Genomic DNA, 24,930 nt, shown 5'->3' with positions numbered 1-24,930 from the left:
AAAACACCAATACAGTATACTAACGCATATATATATAGAATTTAGAAATATGGTAATGATGACCCTATATGCAAGACAGCAAAATTGACACAAATGTAAAGAACAGTCTTTTGAACCCTGTGGGAGAAGGCGAGGGTGGGATGATTTGAGAGAATAGCATTGAAACATGTACATTATCATATGTGAAATAGATTGCCAGTCCAGGTTCGATGCATGAGGCAGGGTGCTCAGGGCTGGTGCATTGGGATGACCCTGAGGGATGGAATGGGGAGGAGGTGGGAGGGAGGGTCAGGATGGGGAACACACGTACACCCATGTCTGATTCATGTGAATGTATGGCAAAAACCACAATATTGTAAAGTAATTAGCCTCCAATTAAAATTTAAGAAAAAATAAATTTTAAAAATATATAAACAAATAAAAGTTAAAGGAACATAAAAATAAAATAAATAAAGTCAATTTTAACAATTTATAAAAAGAAAAGAAAATATTCCATGCTACTGAATGCCAGGGTTCAAGACAGCGTTAAGTTTATCCAAGCTGATGGTCAAGGCTGGAGGAATCATACAGATCCCAAAGTGTGTGGGATAGTCTCAGGCTATGTTTATGGTATTCTTTCACTTTCAAGAGGGTTATTTGTTGTTCATGTCCAACTCTTTGTGACCCCATGAACTGCAGCACACCAGGCTTCCCTGTCCTTCACTATCTATCTCCCGGAGCTTGCTCAAAGTCAAGTCAACTGAGTTGATGATGCCATCCAACCACCTCATCCTCTGTCGCCCCCTTCTCCTGCCCTCAGTCTTTCCCAGCATCAGGGTCCTTTCCAATGAGTTGGCTCTTCACATCAGGTGGCTAAAGTAGAGGGTTATAATTTGCACAATAAATGATACTATGGTTAGCTTCATCAAGAATATATAATATTTGCTACTCAAGTTACTTGTTTTCATAACAATAAGAAGAAAAAAACCCAAGTTAAAGTCTTATTAGGCTCTTCTCCAGAGAAATATCTTTCTTATATTTGGCACAAGGGGTTTTTTTTTGGGGGGGGGGGTGATTTTTCTTTTGGCTTGTTTTTGCCTCCACACAGCACATGGAAGCAGACCATGAGGGAAATTAAGAGTGGTACAAGCAGCCTTGTCTCATAGCCTCTGGGTTTATTTACATGAGGAACTATTCTGTATTTGAATCTATCTGCTCCTTGTAGCAGCACAAGCAGGATGCCTTCCTGGACTTCAGAGGGCATTCTATTTGGAGCTCTACCACCTGCCCACTTTTTGGCCACTGGCCACATGGCAGGGCAGTGCCTATAGCCATAACCTGCGCAAATGGTCCCCAGTCCCCAGCTCTCTCCCAGACTGCAGTTTTAAGGGGGCAACTTCATTTCCTTGTGGCTCAGCTGGTAAAGAATCTGCCTGCAATGAGGGAAACCTGGGTTTGATCCCTGGTTTGGGAAGATCCCCTGGAGAAGGGAAAGGCTACCCACTTCAGTGTTCTGGCCTAGAGAATTCCACGGACTATACAGTCCATGGGGTCACAAAGAGTCGGACACGACTGAGCAACTTTCACTTTCACTTTTCACTTCATTCTACAGCCTGTGCCCTCAGTTACCTGGAAACTTACAAACAACTCTGCAACCACTCCTAGCTACCACTTGAGGGGCAGGGGTGAGAACCAAGGGCCACAAACCACGTTGGCCAACTTCAATATCTCTACTTAACCTCCTCTTATGTTGACTGAGCCGGAGTCAGTTTGATATGATTCATTAAAAAGCATTCTGTCAGTCAGACTATGCCACAGATATTTACATCTGCTGGTTTAGTCCTTATTAAAGCTGTTCAGCCATGGTATATTGTAGGCAAAACTTCAGTGTCGGCTGTTCCCAGTGAGAAGAAACATTGTTATGCATGACGATCCAGCCATCATGAACTGTGCTTGACTGATGCCTGTTCCGTGCCCTGCACAATGAGGGAGAGAAAGTCTAAATCCCACTGGGAAAATCAGAGTGCAAACACAGAGCAGGGTAATTTATTCCGATCAGGGAAGGACTTAACTCCTTCGCTGAATCTATGGATCTCTTCTACTGAATACGAGGGGAACAGTGGTAACTGAGACAAGCACCACTCCTACTCTCATGGGACTTACAAGAAAGTAGGCAAGATAGACATTAAAACTGCAATTTTAAAATGCCCTGAAGGTTAAAACAACAACAGGATATAAAGAAAGGGCTTAACATGGTCTGGGATGGCCAGGGATACTCTCGGGACTGACTCCTAGAGGAAGTGGCAACTAACCTGAGACCTGAAAGAAGTTAGCTGCACAAGAATCAACAAATTGTATTCATTCACACAGTCATATATTTAATGGGTATTTGTTGAGTGCCAGGCTCTGTGCTGAATGCCAAGGAAAGTGTGTTGAAGAAGACAAAATGAGTCATCATAAAGCATACTGTCTAGCAGAATTCCCAGAAAGTTCATGATCAAGGAGAGTTTTCAGAGACCCTGAGTGCTTCTGTTCCCTCCTATCTTTCCTAGCTAGAGAAACACAGGCCACTTACCCCAAAGTTTAAGGTAACTGGTCTCCTAGCTTGTAAAACAATCCCATTCTAAGGCTGTGAAGCCTACTCTCCTTTTGAGTCTGGTGTTTAGGTCAAGGGGAAGCTTTGATTTTAGATTTTTTGGACTCTGAGTCAGGAATCACTGAACCCCCTCTATACATATATACACATCCTAGTTTTTGTTCCTTACTTATTTGCAAAATATCTCCCTGGCTCCCAGAATCCCCAGGCTGGTATAAGAATCCTTCTAAGACCTTGTTTCTTAGTCTATATACGCATTAGAGATGGGCTTTACTCTTTCAAAATACCCTCTGTATTCCAAAACAGACAAATTTTGTGGAAATCACTTCTAATACCCTGTCATTTTCAATGTATTTACTTCACAAAACATTTTATAATGTAGAGAGGTTTTCAGTCTAGAGCATTTTCCCCAAATTTCTATTAGAAAAATATCAAAAATATAGAAAACTTTGAAAGAACTGTACAATGAACACACACATACACATCACCTATATTATACAATGAACATCTCATTAGATTTACTTTATCACATCACTGATCAATCTATCTTATTTTGGATGCACTACATAGTAAATTGCAAACATTTTCACCCCTAAACACTATAGTATGCATTTTTAACTAAAGTTTAACATTTGTTTATGGTTCTTTTCTTTAGGTTAAAATTTGTAAAAGGTAAAATGTACATATCTAAACCACTGAATGAGTTTTGACAAATGCATGGACCTGTGTAAACCAAACTTCTAACAAGGTGTAGAATATTTTTATCACCCTAGTAAATTTCCTTATGCAGCCTCTCCTAGTCAATTGCTACTTATCCACCACTGGCAATGATTGCTACAATTTTTTCATCATAGATAGGTTTTGTTTATTATAGAACTTCTTATAAATGGAATCACAGTGTATAATCTTTTGTGTCTTTCTCATTTCACTCAACATACTTTGGAGATTCAACCATGCTATTGCATATATCAGCATTTCATTCATTTTTATTGCTGAGCAATTTACCATTGTATGACTATTCAACTCCCATTCCATAAATTTTGGAAAACACATTGCCTTTCCAAGATTTCTGTGAATTCCCAGGAAAGAAGAGCCAAGTGTCAACAGACAAAGTAGAGAACAAAATTTAGATGATAGAAGCAAAAAAATATCAGGAAATGGGCTGGAGTAAGCTGGAGACCAGGCTTCCCTGGTGGCTCAGATGGTAAAGAATCCACCTGCAATGCGGGAGACCTTGGTCTGATCCCTGGGTTGGGAAGATCTTCTGGAGAAGGGCATAGCAGCCCACTCCAGTATCCTGGAAAATCCCTATGGACAGAGGAGCCTGGTGGGCGACAGTCCATGGGGTCACAAAGAGTCAGACACAACTGAGTGACTAAGCACAGCACAGCACAACCTGGAGACCAGTAAGATACAGCAGGAAGACCAGTGAGGGCTCAGAGAAGAACATGGAGACAGAACAAGGTATGGGAACAAGCTAGGACTTCAAGAGTACTTTTGGGGGTTGCTCAATTCCAGACGTGTTCTCCCTTTGTTCCTAATTTGAGGAACTCCTACCAGACAAACATGGGTAGTGCAGTGACTAATCAAAGTCAGCATCCGGGGAAAATGAGATAACAAAGAGGGCCTAATCTAGATGTAATGTTCAAGGAGGAAGCAGCATGAAAGACTGTTCTAGGAAACAGCCAGAGCAAAGGCTCAGAGGCAAAAAACCTGTTGAGGAAATGATGAGAAGGCAGAATGGCTACTGTAGGGCCTGGTAGGGAGACTGTCAGAAGATAAGGCTGAAAGAGCGTGAACAGATCATGAGATCCTTGTAGGCCACTGAAGTTTTGCCTTTATCCTAACAACAGGCATATTTAAGAGGGGCTTTAACGAAGCGGGGAGGCAGATGATTGCATTTGTGTTTCAAAAAGGTCACAGTGGCCATGGGAGGGAAGATGATTTGGACAAGGGCCAGGGTGAAGGCAGAGATCCCAGTTAGGACACTACTGCAGATGTCCAAGTGACAGAAGGAGATCTTTGGATCATGTTAGTGACACTAGAAGTAGCAGTAAGATATCAAGATGAATTTCACAAGTCAAACTGACAACTTTAGGGTCTGAAGTGAGGAAACTGGAAAAAGAGAGTCCCAGCTCCTGTTCTGTAATAATTTTTTCCAACTGCTTTTCTGCATTATCCTTTGATCATGGAATGTGGCTGTGGTCTTCTTTGCTGGAAATGTTTAGGTTTCCTGTTTTGCCTACAGAGGCCTCTCTCTTCTATTTCTGATTCGTGCACTTAATAGCATCCCCAGATATTATCTCTGAACTTTAATCTAATGCCATGTGGGGACCCTACTTAAAACCTAGACTTTGGATGGATGAATATTTGTGAGTGTGTGTTTTGCCTAGAAAATGTCTGGGAACATAACCACCAAGTGTTAGTAGGGACTATCTCAGGATGGGAGGTATTTTCTTTAACTTTTTATTTTGTACTGGGGTATGGCCAATTAACAATGTTGTAACTGTTTCAGGTAAACAGCAAAGGAACTCAGCCATGCATACACATGTATCCATTCAGGATGGGAGGTATTATTAACAGATTTTTATTTCCTTCTTTGTTATTGTAGTTTTTAAAATTACCACAATGAATATGGATAACCAGCGGGGGATGGGGGGAGGCAACAAAGTTATTACATTCTTAAATCCCAAAGAAAGGTGATATCAGACCTTAACCATAGACACGACTATCCTTTGTGTTATGCTGACCCCATCAGAGGCCCTCCACTCTCCAGAGAAGATCTGAAGTGTGTGACTACCTCCTGGGAAACTGCCTTCAGGACCTGCAGTCCAAATTTCCAGTGTGCTCAGTGGCCACACATCTTCACCCTCTGGGTGGGGCTTAAAGTTTTGCAGTCATAGGTTATTTGGAACCAGATCTGTTGGGCCTTCAGGGTAGAGGGTGGTTGAGGGAGCCAAAGGTGAAAAGGTAAGTGATGCTATTTTAGTTAAAACAACCACCACCTGTGACTCCAATGTTCTAAGACCTGGTTCTTCTGTTTTGCTCGTAAACTGCCTCTGAAGACAGATCCCAAAAAAAGCTTGCTTGTAGCCAGCTTTTGAGGAATGGATGCATTCTTACATGCAGCCTAGACATCCTTCCAAGCTTAAAAGCCAAAATCTATCTCATGACCTTACAGTCATTTCTTATTTATTACAGGCAAATTCTCATTGCTGAACACTAATAGGAAATTTCTGCATCCTATTCCTTTCCTCCAACCAAAGTCTAGGTTTTAAGTAGGGTCCCCAAATAGCATTAGATTAATGTTCAGGATACTATCTGGGTGCATGAATCAGAAACAGAAGAGAGAGGCCTCTGTGGGCAAAACAGAAAACCAGAACATTTCCAGCACAGAAGACCACAGCCACATTCCATGATCAAAGGATAATGCATAAAAGCAGTTGGAAAAAAATTATTACAAAACAGGAGCTTGGACTCTTTTTTTTCCAGTTTCCTCACTTCAAAACCTAATGCTAATACCAGCCAATCAGATGCAATTTTTGATCATGAGTGTTTTGGCTCTAAGGGAATAATAATAATAAAAAGCCATCAAACTTTTTCAGCAGTTTATTTTAAACTCTCTAAAACTTACCTCTTGTCAGTGATATATTAGATGACTCTTGGTATTTTATGGTGATGCATAAAAATAATGTAATTATGAATGTGCCATTTGCAGAACAAAGTCCGTAAGTATGTTGGGGAAAATTGCTCTTGTAATTGGCTGCAATAACTATCCCAGATTTAAGGACCTGAAATATGTGACCGTAATGCAGAAAAACCTAAGGAAAGTTAAAATAAGAACTTCAGAGCTCAAATATGTAATTTTACCCAGGATCTTACTGTCTGAGTGCTCTCCATAAGATCTAGGCCTAGAAAGGGAAGACATTTGTCTGCCTGACCCTCTCAATGGCTACTTGAAAACGATTAAGAGCCAGGAAAGCTGCTAAGGACTCACCTAAGACTATGGCTATATTGGAACTCTGTAGGACAGCGAAAGGTAAGACCCCACATGTTTTGTCAAGTATTTGAGCAGGTTTTTCAATGCAACTCTTTATTACCTGTCTAAATGGAAGAACAATTGTTACTGCCTTTACCTCTTCAAAGGAAAAGATAAGCTCTCATGGTCTGCCTCCTGAAACATCTTCCAAAACTGCAGGTCTGCTCATGCCACTCAGCTACTCACATGTCTCTAGGTGTCCTCATCCTGAACCACCCTGCCTACAAAATAAAAAGCCTCAGCCTGACAGCTATCTCCTTCTATTTCCTTGTTCCCAATCAACATCCTCAACTGTGTTGACCCATACACAACACTCCCTTCACATACTCTATGTCTTTGTAAGGACTTTTAGTTGCTGTGGTTGTAGGTGTTTGGGTTTTTTGTTGTTGTTGTTGTTTGGTTGGGTTTTTTTCCTTTGTTTGGTTGTTTGTTTGGGAGAGATTGTTTTTGTTTAATTGGTGGTGGTGGTGGTGGTGGTTAGATGAGACCATTTGCTAGGAGAAAATATCAAAAAGAGAATAGGGTCCAGGACTCAGTCCTGGGCCACTCCAACATTGATAAGCTGGGAAGAAGAAGAAAATGAGTCTGATAAAAAAAAAAAAAAGGAGAACAGAAAGGTAGGAGAAAATTCTGGGGAGTGAGGTGTCCCAGAAGCCAAGAAGAATTTCAAGAAAGAGGGAGCAGTCATTGGGGTCAGATGCTCTGGAGACATTAAGATAAGGAGGTCTGAAAACTGACCACTGGATTTAACACAACAGAGCAGGGCAGGAGAGAAGAGCATAGATATAGAGAAAGAAGCAGGAAAGCCCGGGGCCCTGAGTAAGAACTACCTGTTACTTGAAACAAGCTGTGCCAATGGTATTTGGTGGCCCCAGGTTTTAAGGGTGGCTGAAGGAATCTGGGTGGCTTTGTGAACAAGAAGGGCTGGCAGGCGCTGGAGGAGGGGAGATTCACTGCTCATCCTTAGTAGCTTCTAGAAGACTCTGTCTCCACAAGATTGTTCCTCCTCCTTAGCAGCTATCTCCCTAGCTTTCCCAGAGGTCTTGTCCCCCATCAGCTGCTCTACCTGCTACTCAGCCTATTTAAACGTCAAACCAGCTGTACCAATTAGCACTGGCCCAGCCATCCGGAGCCTGAAAAGAAATGAAGTGTAAATGCAAAAGTCAGGATGAATTAAACCCTCAGAAAATGCTCCCCCATCTCCCCAAACCTGCTGTTACACTTTTTCAAGGTAGGGAAGGTTTTTCACAAGATGCTGTGAGAGCAGGGAGGGGAAAACACACGTGCAGCAAAAAGCAAACATGGCCAGGAAAGACCTTCATGAGCTGATCTTTCTGGGGTCTGTTTGTAGAGCTGTATTAAACTTTCTCTGGAAACCTTATATGACATTTGACAGAGAAAATCAAACTAGCTCTGTGAAGGGTTTGCTTGGGGATTGTTAATAAGGAATATGCTCAACTGTGTCTATGGATTAATCAGACTCATTAGAAGAGAACTGTTGATCACTGTGTCCAAATGTGCTTAGGTTCTGGGACCGAGACGAGTCACTTGGGACTTGCCTGAGATGCACCACTGTCTGTACTGCAGACTTTAAATATCAGGAAACAGCATCAAATGGCCGCTTCTACACTTCAAGTTTTTCAGTGGAGTGAAATTGATAATTCCATATACAGCAAAATGATTGTAATGAACACTACTGCTCCTCAAAGTTAGCTCCCAGAAACGGTCCTCACTTCTCTTTTGCCCTCCATCTTAATGAGGTGCAGAAACACCCACTCCTAGCTCCCAGGCCTGTTGCCACCAGCTCTTGTCACCATTCATGATGCTAAAGAAAGAAGAAATGTCCCAAGTGCAAATTCAGGCAGCATTCTCAAGCTCTGGCCTGGGAAACTCAGAGACAAATCCAAGATCTGCCACTAACTCACCTGGTAACTGCATTGGCATTCTCTCAGCCTCCATTTCTTCAGCAGTAAAGTGGGAGGAGTAAATGAGGACAGTCCAAAGACGATTTCCAGAACAACCTGTGAGGGTTTCTCTTGAACTTGGTTTGTTTTTCTCTTTACTGTCATTGTGCAGCCACTGAAACATCTGGATAAGATACAGCTGCCCTTGGGCTGCCACTTTCCCCTTAAAGAGCCAAGTCTCCCAAGTTCGAGGAAGGAGGCTAGTCATAAGCTGTGGATTTGTTTCAGCCTTTTCAAACCAACACCCCAAGGACTCCCAAGTTTCTGTCCTAAACATGCTTGCAGGCAGAACTTGCACATATTCTAGTAGGCAGGTATTAGTACTTAATATGAAAATTAGGAATTTGGGTCAGAAAGAAATCCCAAAACTTTAAGACCAATAGAACAGACAGAATATCAATAACCTCAGGTATACAGATGACACCACCTTTATGGCAGAAAGTGAAGAGGAACTAAGAGCCTATTGATGAAAGTAACAGAGGAGCATGAAAAAGTTGTCTTAAAACTCAACATTCAAAAAACTAAGATCTTGGCATCTGGTCCCATCACTTCATGGTAAATAGATGGGGAAACAGTGGAAACAGTGTCAGACTTTATTTTCTTGGGCTCCGAAATCACTGAAGATGGTGGCTGCAGCCATAAAATTAAAAGACACTTGCTCCTTGGAATAAAAGCTATGACCAACCTAGACAGCATATTAAAAAGCAGAGACATTACTTTGCCAACCAAGGTCCGTCTAGTCAAAGCAATGGTTTTTCCAGTAGTCATGTATGGATGTGAGAGTTGGACTATAAAGAAAGCTGAGTGCTGAAGAAGTGATGCTTTTGAACTGTGGTGTTGGAGAAGACTCTTGAGAGTCCCTTTGACTGCAAGGAGATCAAATCAGACCATCCTAAAGGAAATCATTCCTGAATGTTCATTGGAAGGACTGATGTTGAAGCTGAAGCTCCAATATTTTGGCCACCTGATATGAAGAACTGACTTATTGGAAAAGACCCTGATGCTGGGAAAGATTGCGGGCAGGAGTAGAAGGGGACGACAGAGGATGAGATGGTTGGATGGGATCACCAACTCAATGGACACAAGTTTGAGCAAGCTCTGGGAGTTGGTGATAGACAGGGAGGCCTGGTGTGCTGCAGTCCATGGGGTCGCAAAGTCAGACACGACTGAGGTACTGAACTGGACTGAGCAGAGAGAGCTGAATTTGAGTCCAAACTCCTCCCCTATCCTGTGTGACCTTGAGCAAATTACCTAACTTACTGGATTCCCAATTTCCTCATCCATAAAATGGAAATGCTACCAGTAGTCCTTAACACACTAGGTTCTTTTAAGGATGAAAAGAAACAAGACACATGCCCTTCCCAAGCATGGTGACTAGATGATACATTGACTACCTATGGTTTTAAATCCCTTGTTTTGAGCTTGTGGCTAAGACTATGGCAACGGCTGTTTCCAAGATGAAATTTCTTTCCTTTTCTCAACCCTGGAAACCATCTGAGAAATACCCAAAAGGTGGGGCAGAAGAACAACGGCTTCATTGCTCTTCAGCACCTATTAGTGTCCACACTACTTAATCTCTCCTAATCCAAGGAAAATGAAAGGTGGAAACTTCCTGAGAAAGTCCCCCTGGCTCCCTCTTAGACCTTAGGGCCCTAATCTGAATTTAGCAGAACACATTACTTTGAAACATGCTATTTTGACTTCTCACACATCAAATTCAAAATCAAAATCATCTAAGCCTTGCTTAGATACCTGAGATGAGTCACCCCGTCTCTTCTTTCACTGGCCCCACAAGGCTCTTTCCAATCTCTTGTTGGGACTTCTGAGAAATGACTATACCTATTATTGTTGCTGAGAAGCATTTGGTCTACAATTGTTTTCATTTTCCCCTTCGGAAGCAATAGCAATTGAAGAAAAATAAAGTTGGATTATCTTAAAATAGGGGGAAATGCATGAGCAAACAAAAATATCACAAAATGCTCCTCTTTATGCTGAGAAAAACAGATCTACTACTTCTCTCTTGAGATCCCAAAGGCCTCATTCAGCATATGGTGTCAGGGCACTTAATAAATATTGCTTAAGGGGATGATGATAAAGATGATGATTTTAATAAGAATAAATACCTCTCCACCAGGCACACATCTCAGCCTTCTCTTCTGTAATAGAACCAATGTCCCTTCTTTCCCATCTGTCACTACAGATCATGTTTTCTAAAGAATATTGCTACTTGCCAAATATGGGTCTTCAGACAAGTTATTTAACCTCTCTGTACCTCACCATAAGGACCATGATAACAGTTTGAGCACAAAAACACACCCTATTGACCCTGTCTTGTTTCAGGAAATGGCTATAGCCACAGACAATCTGACACTCTTAACAATGAATAATCTTACCTCTATTGAAATGTCCCTAAAATGCTTGTTTACCCCCATGGAGCTAATCACGGACTGCAAACCATACCTGAATTAAAAGTTACCCTGCTTCCAAAATTCCCACACCAATTGAATGCTTGCCAGTCAAAGACTGTCTTTGTATTTCCTCTTTTATACTCTATAAAACTTACTCTCCTTTCTAACATGTGTCCCACCTGCTGAAACAAAAGTTACTGCAGCAAGTTTATGAATCAGCACCCTTGTTAATTCTGTCTGTGGCTTCATTTTGTCTTTGACATGCTCAAGAAACAGCAGCTATATCAATTCATAGTTCTATACTCCACTCCACTTGTTCAACCAGGCCTTGCACACAGAAAGCACACAACCCATATTAATGAAATAGTTAACAGTAAGTTAATTATAAATTTATAGTTACCAAAGGGTAAAGAGGGGAGGATTAAATCATGAATTTGGGATTAAAATATACATACTACTAGATATAAAATAGATAACCAGCAAGGACTTACTGAAATGGAAAAGAATCTTAAAAAGTATAGTGTGTGGCTGATTCATGTTGATGTATGGCAAAAACCATCACAATATTGTAAAGTAATTATCCTCCAATTAGAATACATTAATTTTTAAAAATCATAAAAATAAAAAATAAATTATAAAAGTATTGTGCGTATATATACACACACACACATATATAACTGAATCACTTTGCTGTACACCTGAAACTAATACAACATTGTAAATCAACTATATTTCAATAAAATTTTTAAAAATAGTAAGTTAATTATTACTTTAATCAACATTTATTGAGCCTCCTACGTCACTAGTCCCTGTACGAGGTGTTTTCACTCACATTTTCTCTTTTTACCACATTATTCATCAACTCAATCTTACAGGTTGAAAATCTTTTCATTATTTTCTAGAAGCTGTGTTAATGATAAGAAAGAGTTCTGTTGTCTGTGAAAAATGAGATCTGGAAATCCTAGTCCCAGGACACTTCTGACTTACACTTTTACTTGTACTTTAAAATAGTATAGCTGGTGGGATTCCCTCAGCATGCAGGAATCATGATAAATTAAATAAATAGTGTTCTTTTTCCCTTTCCTCACTTTGCCAGTCCTTGTAATGTATTTCCCTAATTGCCAAGATCCTCTTATCTTTTGCATTTTACACCATGTGAGATTGTAAGGCAGGGGCAGTGGAGGAAACATCCCCTTAAATTTAGGAGAAGGACTTAAAAGTTCATCCACCATGAATGAATAAAGCCCTGAAAAGGAAGGAAATTCTGAGACATGCCACAATGTGGGTGAACCTTTAGGACATTATGTTTAGTGAACTAAACCATTTGCAAAAAGACAAATACTCCATGATTACATTTATATAAAGTAGTAAAATTCATAGTATCAGAGAGCAGAATGGTGGTTGCCACAGGCTAGGGAGAGGGAGAAATGGGAAGTTGTTGAATGGGTACAGAGTTTCCATTTTGCATGATGAAAAGAGTTCCAGAGATCTGTTGAACAACAGGATGAATATATTTAACACTACTGAGCTGTACACTTAAAGTAGTTAAGATGGTAAACTTTTTTGTTGGTTTTAGCACAATGAAAAAATATTAGAAGATGCAGATTCCACAGTGATCCAAGGGCCTTGGTGAGGCAACATTAAGCCATCAGCCCCAGGCATCTCCTACAATGCTGTTCATTTTGAATTGAGGGCCCACCACTCAACACACATGTCTCTTCCACTGCCATGACTTCTGCAGCTTCTTATTTATGATCCTACAAGTGAGCTTTACTTCAGGGCAGGAGACTAAGAAAACAGAAGTGCATGAGACAAGCACTTTCCCACCAATTGCTTTCCAATTGATATTGAGAAATATTCAATCTCCTCTATGGAACAGTGCATGGGAATTTGCAGTTGCTCATCTCTACTGTGTTTCCTTATTACCAGGAGATCTGTCAAAGTCATTCCACGCGAGCTTTTAACTAAAGCTTATGGATCAACTGAGTCACTGTATGCATATGAAACATGTTCATAATAAATATTTAAAACCTTAGAGCCTAACTTTCAGAGAAGGCAATGGCACCCCACTCCAGTACTCTTGCCTGGAAAATCCCATGGATGGAGGAGCCTGGTGGGCTGCAGTCCATGGGGTCGCTAGGAGTCGGATACGACTGAAGCAACTTAGCAGCAGCAGAGCCTACCTTTAAATATCCTCATTACTGTGAAACTCATCAGTGAAAAAGAGCAACTCCAAGGCAAAAGTGACCAGCATGAAATTGATAAGCAGAGAGTGGCTGCGAGAGAAAAGAAAACTCAGCTCTGGTTAAAATTTCACCTTGTTGATCCCCTTTGTGTGTGTGGTGGGCGGTGATTTCTGGCCAATCTAGGATGTTTTAATTTATCATAGTGTTCATGTAAACAAGGCAGTTAATTGAATAAATGCCTTAAATATTTCCAGCTTAATTGAGGAGAACATCAATATGGTTTTTTGACCTCTAACATTTGCATAATCAACTCTAAACAAATCTCTCATTACCAAATTCTCTGAAAAACAATCATATCCTGCTAAAAATGGAAGGCTCAGAAACAGATGGGGATCACCTTCATTCTGTCCTCAAAATGTCCCTAGATTCACATCTACCCATGACCTTGATTCTCCTTCCTCCATATCTCCCCCACTCCCATATCCCCTGCCTGCAGCAATGCCATCCTATCAGTGAATACTTACAAAATAGTCTCCTAGTCATTTCTCTACCATTGGATATCTGCTTCATCGTATTAACAGCAATAATAGCAGTAGTAATAGTAATAATACTGACAGTCATAATAGCAACAATTTATTGAGCCCTAATACGTGCCACAGTAGTAAATGTACATTTATGTATACGGATTCCTCTAATACTCATTTAAAGTGCTATAAAATAGACACAGATGAAGAAGGGTAAGTCTAAGTCTAACACACAATCAAAATCTAGCGTGGCTAGTAAGTAGAACTAGGTCTGTCTGACTCCAAAGTCCATTACCTTGGTGTCCCTCCATGCCACCACTAAGAATCATATTTCCAGAACTGGGCAAATATTATAAAGAACTCCAAGTGTTATAATCCACATTCATACAACACATGACAACAAAGTAAAATGTGGTTTCTCTTTTCCAACCAACCACCAGAACTTCTGCATCAAAGTGAATGATGACCTTCTGAGTGGCACCCATGGGAGGACATATACTGATTCCAAGGACATGAGCATTGATCCAGTGTTCCAACATTTCTTCAACCCTCTTTATCAGAACTGCCTATAAAATGCACTTTGAAGCTACACAGGAAAATTTGTCTCCTCACCAGAGAGACAGAGCTCATTTCAAAATTCAAAACATTCACTGCTGAGCATGATCACCCACCTTATCCACCAGTGTGGGCTCTAATGACTTTGGGCTGTTTGTTCAAATATAGCCTGTTCTGAGAGGATAAAGATTTATCACCACAGAGGAGATTCAAAGGAACATGTGACAGGCTCTGAATGCAACTTGACAATAGAGTGGCTTCTTCCTCCCCAACATCTAGCATCTGGTTTGCCTTTTGAAAATGTCATGGCAAACAGGCAAGAAGGAATCGAGAAGTTCTTTTCTGAATTAGAAAACAAAACTTTTTCCTCTAAATGTAATGTCCCAGAAAGTTTGCCTTCTCCAGACGACATTCATAGATCCTGGAAGGGCTACTGCTGGAAACAAGTTGCTAGTTGACCTTTGCTTTGCAGTGGCCAGAAACCAACTGGCTCCCTGGGGGTTATTCACAGTGAAACAGGAAACAAACTATTTCTCACCGCAACTCTCCTTTGGTTGGAACTGTTTACTCCAGGAATAAATTCACTGCTGGTATAAAACTCTATTCCTACTTTGCCTGATGTATGTCTGTGAGAGGAGAGAGCAAGGCCCTTTGCCAGGTGGTTGCTTGGAGATAAACAGGCAGTGGCAAACCAGCTGCCAGTTGGTCATCCTTGCAACCACCATCAAATACATATTTCAAGCTGTCTCTCCTGCTCATACTGATAAAATTTCTAGTATATTTATTGTGCAGGAAGTAATCAACATAAGCATGATGTACCAAACCACATTGCTAAGTAAATAAGATATATGCTTCATGGATCAATTACCTTCATGCAAATAGCACATCACTTTAACACTCTCATGATGTGTCAAGCTTTTTGCATTTGAATGCCAAAAAGGATATAAAGGGGAATTATTATTTTGGTGCTAGGGATATGATACCAATGTAACATCCCTGGGCCAAGCAATGGGACTTTCTGGATGTGGGAGTTGCAAAGAAAGGGGCACTTGAAAAATAGCCTGAGTGAAGGATGGCCAACCTGTGGTTAGCCCTTGAGCAAATGTGAAAGAAAACCCAAGGCCATTCTGAATGGGATTGATGCTGTAATTAAATTGCATTTTATATTTCTTAGATTATATATTGCCTTGAAATGGCTGGGAGTATTATAATCAATAAGCAATGGTGGAAAGCAGGGGAATTTCATGATCTTCTTTTCAAATAAAGCAGACAGTGGATTCAGTCATTCATCAGTGGTCCTGTGAAATCTAGCATTTGCTCTTAGATTCCATTGAAAATCTCATGCTAAATCGTCCAGGGAGCAGTCATTTGGGGCAATTTATTGGAGGTTCACTGGGCTCTTGAAGCTTCCTACCACCTTCCTCTTCTCGCTTTTCATTCCCAGGCTCCCACATTCCTCTTCATCCTCTGAAGGCCATCTGAGGTCACTCTCACAGATCTCCTGGTCTAAAATGCTGCTCTGGGTTAACATAGAGGCTTTCTGACAGCCTTAGACCTGTGTTTAACTTTGTTAGGTAAATTCAAGTAAAACCCAACTGAGGATCTGCTGTGAAAAGCACATTCTACACAAAATGTATTGGTATCTATAATATTCTCATTAGTGAGTAAAATTCACATTCCCACATGAACTGGCAATGCTCGATATCTTCCCCAGGGTTTTTCTCTTACTAGGCTGCCTTTATCAGAGTCAAGGCTCAATCAAATACTCTTTATTTGTGTGTGTGGTGTACAAGCCTCTAAGAGCTCTTTAGTCATTTTCCTCCTCAGTCTGGTTTTTAATTTTCCTCAAGGGAGAAAAATCTGTTTTACATGTAACCTGAGCACATGACAACATCCAAATCATTTTATAAGCCAATGAAATGTTGTAATAAGCACTGCCAGAAAGTTAGTAATGTTAGCCATAAACATTACCCATGCTCGCTGTACATTTGCCCCATCAGCAAAATCCATCTGCATCAAGAAATGTCTTAGCAACACTAATGTACCATCATGACCCTAAATGCATTCAGATTCTCTTATAAACAGAAACAGGAAGCCCTAGACTAGAAGGGTTGGCTGTGGGAGCAGATATTCTTTTCTCTGCTATATTATTTCCTTTCATAAAGACTCCTGATTTTTGGTGACTTTGCCTCTTGGTGGGTCCCATGAGAACTCAGTTGATCATAAGGACTCTGCACTTCTCCCAGCTCTCCTGGGACTACTAGCCAGACAGGACATTCCCAATTAGTCATCTTTTTCAGCAGGGCATGTTGCCTGACACTAGTGAATCTCAGAGCATGAATACAATCCCTCTCAAAGGCTGTATTTGCTGCCACTGAAGTTTGTGAACACATTAAGTTTGACAAAAAGTAATTTCACAGAGCTTGTCTGGTACTACCTGGGACCAGATCCTTTTTTTTTTTTCTTTTTTCTTTTTAGTTTGTATTTCTTTTTTTTTTTTTTTAAACTTTACAAAATTGTATTAGCTCTGCCAAATCCTTTTATTTTGTTCTAGCACCTTCTTACAAAATGCCACATATTTACTTGGAAGTCTAAGTAGTAAAACAATCTCTAATGCAATCCCCCAATCAGTGGCCCCAAGGTTAGGTCATGAGAGCTGGGATACTTGCAGACTTGGTTAAAGAATTCCTCTCCTTGATAGTACAGCAGACCCCAAATACCCCTTGAGGTCAAATGCTTCATCAGTTCAGTATCCTATATGGATACTGCTGCAAATTCCCTGTGTTCCCACCCTACTGGAGAGTAAAAATGTTCTAAATATCCATTGATAACCATTTGAAGCATGCATTGATGAAAGACTTTGAACAGCTATGGGTACAGCCCTGGGAGGGCTGCAAAATATTAATACATGTTTTGATTTAACAAACTTTATGATTATGAAACAAATGAGAAATCATTCCTAAGCCCACAACATATTTATAACCATTTAGCAAGTGTGTGTACATCTTCAGTAAAGTTAATATAAACCAAATACAGTCCTGCTATTTTGTCATTGCTGAAAGATTTCTCAGTTAGCCTGATGACATCGCCAATACTATCTTTTGCTGTTGATTTAGAAACATACTCTGTAAGCACTTCTCCCTTTATTTGCGCAGAAGGCATTCAACTACTTATTGACGATGAAACTCGCTGGTCAAAGGAAGCACTCAATTTGACTTCTTGACTTCTCCCATTTGGGGGACAGTCTCAAATGCCTCCAAGGAGCAGCATAAGCATCTGGTCAGTTTTTCTCTAATAACACCTGCATTTGCTCTTAAACAAGACAGGACTGAGCAGGGAGGCAGAGAGGGAGAAGGGGAGAAGCAATAAAGGACACTAAAGCTTAGTTAAATCCCTTAGAATAATGGTAATAGTGCTTATTTAACCCCCCAAAATTAATGGTCAAAAGTCAAAACCAAGAGCAATCAGTTCCCCTATTCTTTAGGAAAATATGTGTTCTTTTAAAACACAGCCCATAACATAGCTGAAATTGGCTTATTCTGCACACTAAGCCAGGATTCTTGTTACTGCCATGTCACCTGAGTTCAAGTCCAGTCTTTTCTCTTTTCTAGCCAGGTGAGCCTGAGGCAAGTCATTCTACTTCTCTGAACTGTTTCCAAATAGTAGCACGTAGGAAAATCACAGTATCTACTGCACAGCATCGTTATGACACTTAAAATCAAGATGAGAGGATGGGACACTATAAAGTACTCGGCAATGCCTGCAGACTCTCAAGCAGTTTATAAACATGAGGTAATGTTATCTACAATTTAGGGACCACCCAAGTTCATGTGGTTGCTGGGAGAAGCTGCAAGATTCCAAAGTGCTTTTAGCAGTAAGTATAGTTAGGTCTGTTCTCATTCCTCTCAGCCCTCATCTTCCATGCATGTAGTACGTATCTACTAGGCAGACCAGTTGGTTACTAAGCCACTCCACTTCCCAGTAAGACTGAGTAGAAGAGTCTACCAACTGCTTTGACCCAGAGATAGGTGTACCCTCTCATCTCAGTGTCTGCCTTATTGCCATCCGCCTCCAGGCATCAGACAATGCAAGAGAGAGGGAGAGAGGGAGGGAGAGGGAATATGTAGGTAATGTGACTCCTTTACTACATGCAACCAACTGGCAGATACTTGGCTGTTGGCCATTCAAATCCTAGAGTCCATCTGCCAATAGGATTGCCTTTACCCCTCCTGGGCTCACAGATGTATACAGGATGGCAATTAGCTCAAGCCATGGCTAAACAATTTCATTCAAGCTATTTTCCACAAAAATATTCACACCCCGTTCCAGGATAAATAACCAACTAATAACCCAGTGTCATTGGTGGTTCACGTATACACTGCGTATGAAACCAGCCTACATGAGTGTTATATTCTCATGAAGTACTTTGCCTCATGTTATTCTGCATTTCTCCTCATAACAACCTGGGAGGGGGTGGGTAAGATAGGTGCTACCCTCTCCTCTTTCAAAATGATGAGGCTAAGACATAGAATGTTATTGCTCCAAGTAATATAGCTGTAGCACAGGGAACTATATTCAATATCTTGTGATAAACCATAATGGAGAAGAATATGGAAAAGAATATATATCTGTAAAAGTGAGTCACTTTGCTGTACAGCAGAAATTCACACATCATGTAAATCAACTATACTTCAATACATTTTTTAAAGTAATACAGCGGGTCAGTGAGAGACCCAGGCCTAGAACTCGGGCTTCCTGACTCCCAGTGCTCTCTCTGGGTGCTAGGTGTCAACAGAAAGGGAGCTGTGGTCAGTATAGGCAAGAGAGACAGAGGAGCTCTTAGCATGGCTACATCAGCACCCCGTCACACTGGCCCACCCACATGCAGCACTGACAAGGGAAGATGTCTGAGCTTTTCAATGCAAAGACTGACTGTCCCACTGAATGCAAAGAGAAGTGCTCCATGTTAACAAGCATATTCTCTTACAGCCACCAAAAAACACTGGGGTTGACCCAGCATCTCCTTCTCCCTGGAAACTCAGCTTTGGAATTTCACCAGCCTGATCTCCAGAATCACACTGTGTAAACCCTACAACATGACTACGAACTCACCCAGTTCCTCAGCTTCTTGGCTTCTTTTCAGGAACAAGGAGGGGAAAACTTGCCGCCCTGCAAAGAGAACACTGTGGACCATTCATCAGCACTCATGGCCAAAATAAATAAATAAATAAAATCTCAAAGATAAACAGGGCTGCCCTTAAACAGGTTGTATTCTAACCAATTTTGCCCTGGGCTGTACCTCTCATGAGCCTATCAATTTCTCGGAAAGCTATTTTTATTGTTTTTATATAATGACTAGGCCTGCAGGCCTATGAACTTCTGCACTGGAGAAGAGTCGCAAATAAGGCAGAGTCATGGTTTTCACCCACAAACACGGCAAGTCATTTCATACTCCCCGGCCCTACTAATTACTGAAAATAATTATGCAACAGTGAGAGCTTTCTCCCTCATTGTGTTTGGACTGATCATAATAGAAAGCCCTCGGGCAAATTAGAAGTCTAGCAACTGCTTTGTTCAGAGTGGGAGAGAACAGTAAACTGGGAGGAGGAGGAGGGCACAGGAGTAGAGCCAACTAGAACTGGAGTGATTTAGGTTCATGCAGGAAATTTCTCACCTCAGAAACAGAGTCAATTTCCTTGTGTCTCTTCCCATATTTTAAGTGCAAAACAAGAATAATAGCTCAAGTGTGTCCCAGTTGAACCATAGGCTCTCCCTGAACTGGAATAGGTAGCTCTTTGGTCAGGTCAATGAAGCGATTTTCTTGGCAGAGAGAGATCACTGGCTTCTGTGGCAATTCCCAGTAAGGGCTCCTAGAACTCGTCAGTGACAACCAGTGAATCCAAGCTACTGTAAGGGAGGGGCTCCTCCAGCCTCTACAGCACCCAACTCCCTGCAAATGCTCATGGTCAGTTTCATCCCTGGCACCTATGTTCCATCCCCTGTTTGCTTGTTTCTGATTTTTATAAGTAAAATGTATACAGAGAAATGCACAAGTCTTAAGTGTACCATTTAAAGTTGTTATTCAGTCGCTAAGTCATGTCTGACTCTTTGCAACCCCATGGACTACAGCATGACAGGCTTCCCTGTCCTTCACCATCTCCCGGAGTTTGCTCAAACTCTTGTCCATTAAGTCAGTGATGCCATCCAACCATCTCATTCTCTGTTGTCCCCTTCTCCTTCTGCCCTCAATCTTTCCCAGCATCAGGGTCTTTTCCAATGAGTCGGCTCTTCCAATCAGGTGCCCAAAGTATTGGAGTTTCAGCTTCAGCATCAGTCCTTCTAATGAATACTCAGGGTTGATTTCCTTTAGGATTGACTGGTTTGATCTCCTTGCTGTCCAAGGGACTCTCAAGAGTCTTCTCCAGCCCCACAGTTCGAAAGTTATCAATTCTTCATCACTCAGCCTTCTTTATGGTCCAACTCTCACATCCATACATGACTACTGGAAAAACCATAGTTTTGACTATATAGACCCTTGTCAGCAAAGTGACGTCTCTGCTTTTTCATACACTGTCTAGATTTGTCATAGCTTTTCCTCTAGGAAGTAAGCATCTTTTAATTTCATGGCTACAATCACTGTCTGTGGTGATTTTGGAGCCTTTTCCCCTTCTATTTGCTATAAAGTGATGGGACAGGATGCAGTGATCTTAGTTTTTGAATGTTGAGTTTCAAGCCAGCTTTTTCACTCTCTTCTTTCATCCTCATTAAGAGGCACTTTAGTTCCTCTTCACCTTCTGCCAGTAGAGTGGTATCATCAACCTATCTCAGGTTGTTGATATTTCTCCTGGCAATCTTGATTCCAGCTTGTGACTAACCCAGCCCAGCATTTCTCATGATGTACTCTGAATATAAGTTAAATAAACACAGTGACAATATACAGCCTTGATGTACTCCTTTCCCAATTTGTAACCAGTCTGTTGTTCCATATAAGGTTTTAACTGTTGCTTCTTGACCCACATACAGCTTTCTCAGGAGACAGGTAAAGTGGTCTGGTATTCTCATCTCTTTAAGAGTTTCCCACAGTTTGTTGTGATCCACACAGTCAAAGGTCTTAGTGTAGTCAATGAAGCAGAAGTAGATTTTTTTTTTAGAACTCTCTTACTTTCTCTATGATCCAACAAAAGTTGGCAATTTCATTTCTGATTCCTCTGCCCTTTCTAAACCCAGCAGTACATCTGGAAGTTCTTGATTCATGCACTGCTGAAGCCTAGCTTGAAGGGTTTTGAACATAACCTTAATAGCATGTGAAATTAGCACAACTGTATCATAATTTTAACATTCTTTGGCATTGCCCTTCTTTGGGATTGGAATGAAAATTGACTTTTCCAGTCCTGTGGCCACTGCTGAGTTTTCCAAATTTGCTGACATATTGAGTGGACCACTATAACAGCATCATCTTTGGGGATTTTAAATAACTCAGCTGGAATTGCATCACCTCCACTAGCCTTGTTTGTAACAATGCTTCTTAAGGCCCACTTGACTTCACACTCCAGGATGTCTGGCTCTAGGTGAGTGACCACACCACTGTGGTTCTCTGGGTCATTTTCTGAGTCATCTATACACAGAACTTTTTTGTATAGTTCTGTGTGTTCTTGCCACCTCCTCCTAATCTCTTCTGCTTCTGTTAGGCCCTTACCATTTCTGTCCTTTGTAATGCCCATCCTCATATGAAATATTTCCTTGATATTTCCAATTTTCTTGAAGATATCTCTAGTCTTTCCCATTCTATCATTTTCCTGTACTTCTTTGCATTGCTCATTTAAGAAGGCTTTCTTATCTCTCCTTGAAAATGCAAGTTTCCTCTGGAACTCTGCATGAATCTGAAGATGGGTATATTTTTCCTTTTATCATTTGCCTTTCACTTCTCTTCTTTTCTCAGCTATTTGTAAGGCCTCCTCAGACAACCATTTCACCTTCTTGCATTTCTTTTTCTTGGGGATGCTTTTGGTCATTGGGCTTCCCAGGTGGCACTAGTGGTAAAGAACCTGCCTGCCAATGCAGGAGATGTAAGAGACGCGGGTTCAATCCCTGGGTCAGGAAGATCCCCTGGAGGAGGAAATGGCAACCCACTCCAGTATTCTTGCCTGGAGAATACCATGGACAGAGGGAATCCATAGGGTCACAAAGAGTCGGATATGACTGAAGCAACTTAACATGCACACATGGTTTTGGTCATTACCTCCTACAAAATATGAACTTTCTTCCATAGTTCTTCAGGTACTCTGTCTACCAGATCTAGTCCCTTGAATCTATTCATCACCTGCACAGTATGATCATTAGGAATTTGATTTAGGTCATACCTGAATGGCCTAGTGGTTTTCCCTACTTTCTTCAATTTAAGTCTGAATGTGGCAATAGGAGCTCATGATCTGAGCCACAGTCAGCTCCAGGTCTTGTTTTTTTCTGACTATACAGAGCTTCTCCAACTTCAGCTACAAAGAATATAATCAATCTGATTTCCGTATTGACCATCTGGTGATGTCCATGTATACAGTCATCTCCTGTGTTGTTGGAAGAGGTTGTTTGCTACGACAGTGCATTCTCTTGGCAAAACTCTGTTAGCCTTTGCCCTACTTCATTTTGTACTCCAAAGCCAGACTTGCCTGTTACTCCATCTCTTGACTTCCTACTTTTTCATTCCAATCCCCTATGATGAAAAGGACATCATTTTTGGTGTTAGTTCTAGAAGGTCTTGTACGTCATCACAGAACTCGTCAACTTTAGCTTCTTCAGCATTAGTGGTTAGGGCATAGGTTTGAATTACTATGATGTTGAATGGTTTGCCTTGGAAACAAACCAAGATTATTCTGTCATTTTTGAGATTGCATCCAAGTACTGCATTTTGGAATCTTTTGTTGACTATGAGGGATACTCCATTTCTCCTAAGGGCTTCTTCCCCACAGTGGTAGATATAACGACCACCTGAATTAAATTTATCCATTCAAATCCACTTTAGTTTGTTGATTCCTAAGATGCTGATGTTCAATCTAGCCATCTCCTGCTTGACCAGGTCCAATTTACCTTGATTCATGGAACTAACATTCCAGGTTCCTATGCAGTATTGTTCTTTACAGCACTGAACTTTACTTTCACCACCAGGCACATCCACAACTGAGTGCTGTTTCCACTTTGGCTCAGCCTCTTTGTTCTTTCTGAAACTATTAGCAATTGCCCTCTCCTCTTCCTCAGTAGCATATGGGACACCTTCTGACCTGTGGGGTTTCATCTTCTGGTGTCATATCTTTTTGCCTTTTCATACTGTTCATGAGTTTCTCCAGGCAAGAATACTGGAGTGGGTTGCCATTTACTCCTCCAGTGGACCACGTTTTGTCAGAACTCTTCAGTATGACCCATCCACCTTGAGTGACCTTGTATGGCATGGCTCAGCTTTATTGAGTTACACAAACACCTTCAACAAGGCTGTGATCCCTGAAAGGAACCATTCAATGAGTTTTGATAATGCACACACAAGGATAACACACATCCTAATCAAGATATAGCATATATCACTCACCCCAGTTCCCTCATTCCTCTTTGTAGTCAGCACACATGCTCATACAAACATATGTGTGCATGCCACCCCCAGAGCCCCAGTGGTCTGACTGTTCTTACCACGCCCTATTTTAGTACTTCAGTCAGTCAGTTCAGTCGCTCAGTCATGTTCGACTCTTTGTGACCCCATGGACTGCAGCACACCAGGCCTTCCTGTCCATCACCAACTCCCAGAACTTGCTCAAACTCATGTCCATCGAGTTGGTGATCCCATCCAACTATCTCATCCTCTGTCATCCCCTTCTCCTCCTGCCTTCAATCTTTCCCAGCATCATGGTCTTTTCCAATGAGTCAGTTCTTCACATCAGGTGGCCAACACATCGGAGCTTCAGCTTCAGCATCAGCCCTTCCAATGAATATTCAGGACTGATGTCCTTTAGGATTGACTGGTTTGATCTTCTTGCAGTCCAAGGGACTCTCAAGTGTCTTCTCCAACACCACAGTTCAACATCACAGTATTCATGTAATGGAAACATAAAACCATATACTCTTTTGGATAAGACTTATTTCACTTTCATAGATATTCATCTATATATTTATTCACTAAGTAGAACTCTAATACATGACTATACTATAGTTTTTTTAATCCCTTCACCAGCTGATAGACATTTGGGTTGTTTCCAGTTGGAGGTAATAAAACTGGTATAAGCTTTCTTTTACAAGTGGAATCAGTTTTCCATTTCATTTCTCTTGGGAAAACGCCTAGGCGTGGGATAACTGGGTCATAGGGTAAAAGTGTGCTTAGTTAAATATGAAACTACCAGATTTTTTTTCCAAAGTGGCATGCCATTTTACCTTCCCATCAAAGGTGTATGAATATTCCAATTGTTTCCATCTTTCCCCACACCTGGCAGTCAGTCTTTATTAATTTTAGCCATCCCAGTGAATGTACAGTGGTATCCCATGATTTTGGTATGCTTTCCCTAATAACCAAAGATGTTTAACACTTTTTCTGGTACTTATCAGCCATTTGTATTTTCTCCCTTTGAGAAGTGTCTGTTCACATCATTTGCCTATTTTTTTATTGAATTTTCTCATTATTGAGTTGTAAGAGTTCTTTATATATT

The sequence above is a fragment of the Bubalus kerabau genome, chromosome X (genome assembly GCF_029407905.1).
Source record: "Bubalus kerabau isolate K-KA32 ecotype Philippines breed swamp buffalo chromosome X, PCC_UOA_SB_1v2, whole genome shotgun sequence".
Lineage (NCBI taxonomy): Eukaryota > Metazoa > Chordata > Mammalia > Artiodactyla > Bovidae > Bubalus > Bubalus kerabau.
This window is presented reverse-complemented; position numbering follows the sequence as displayed.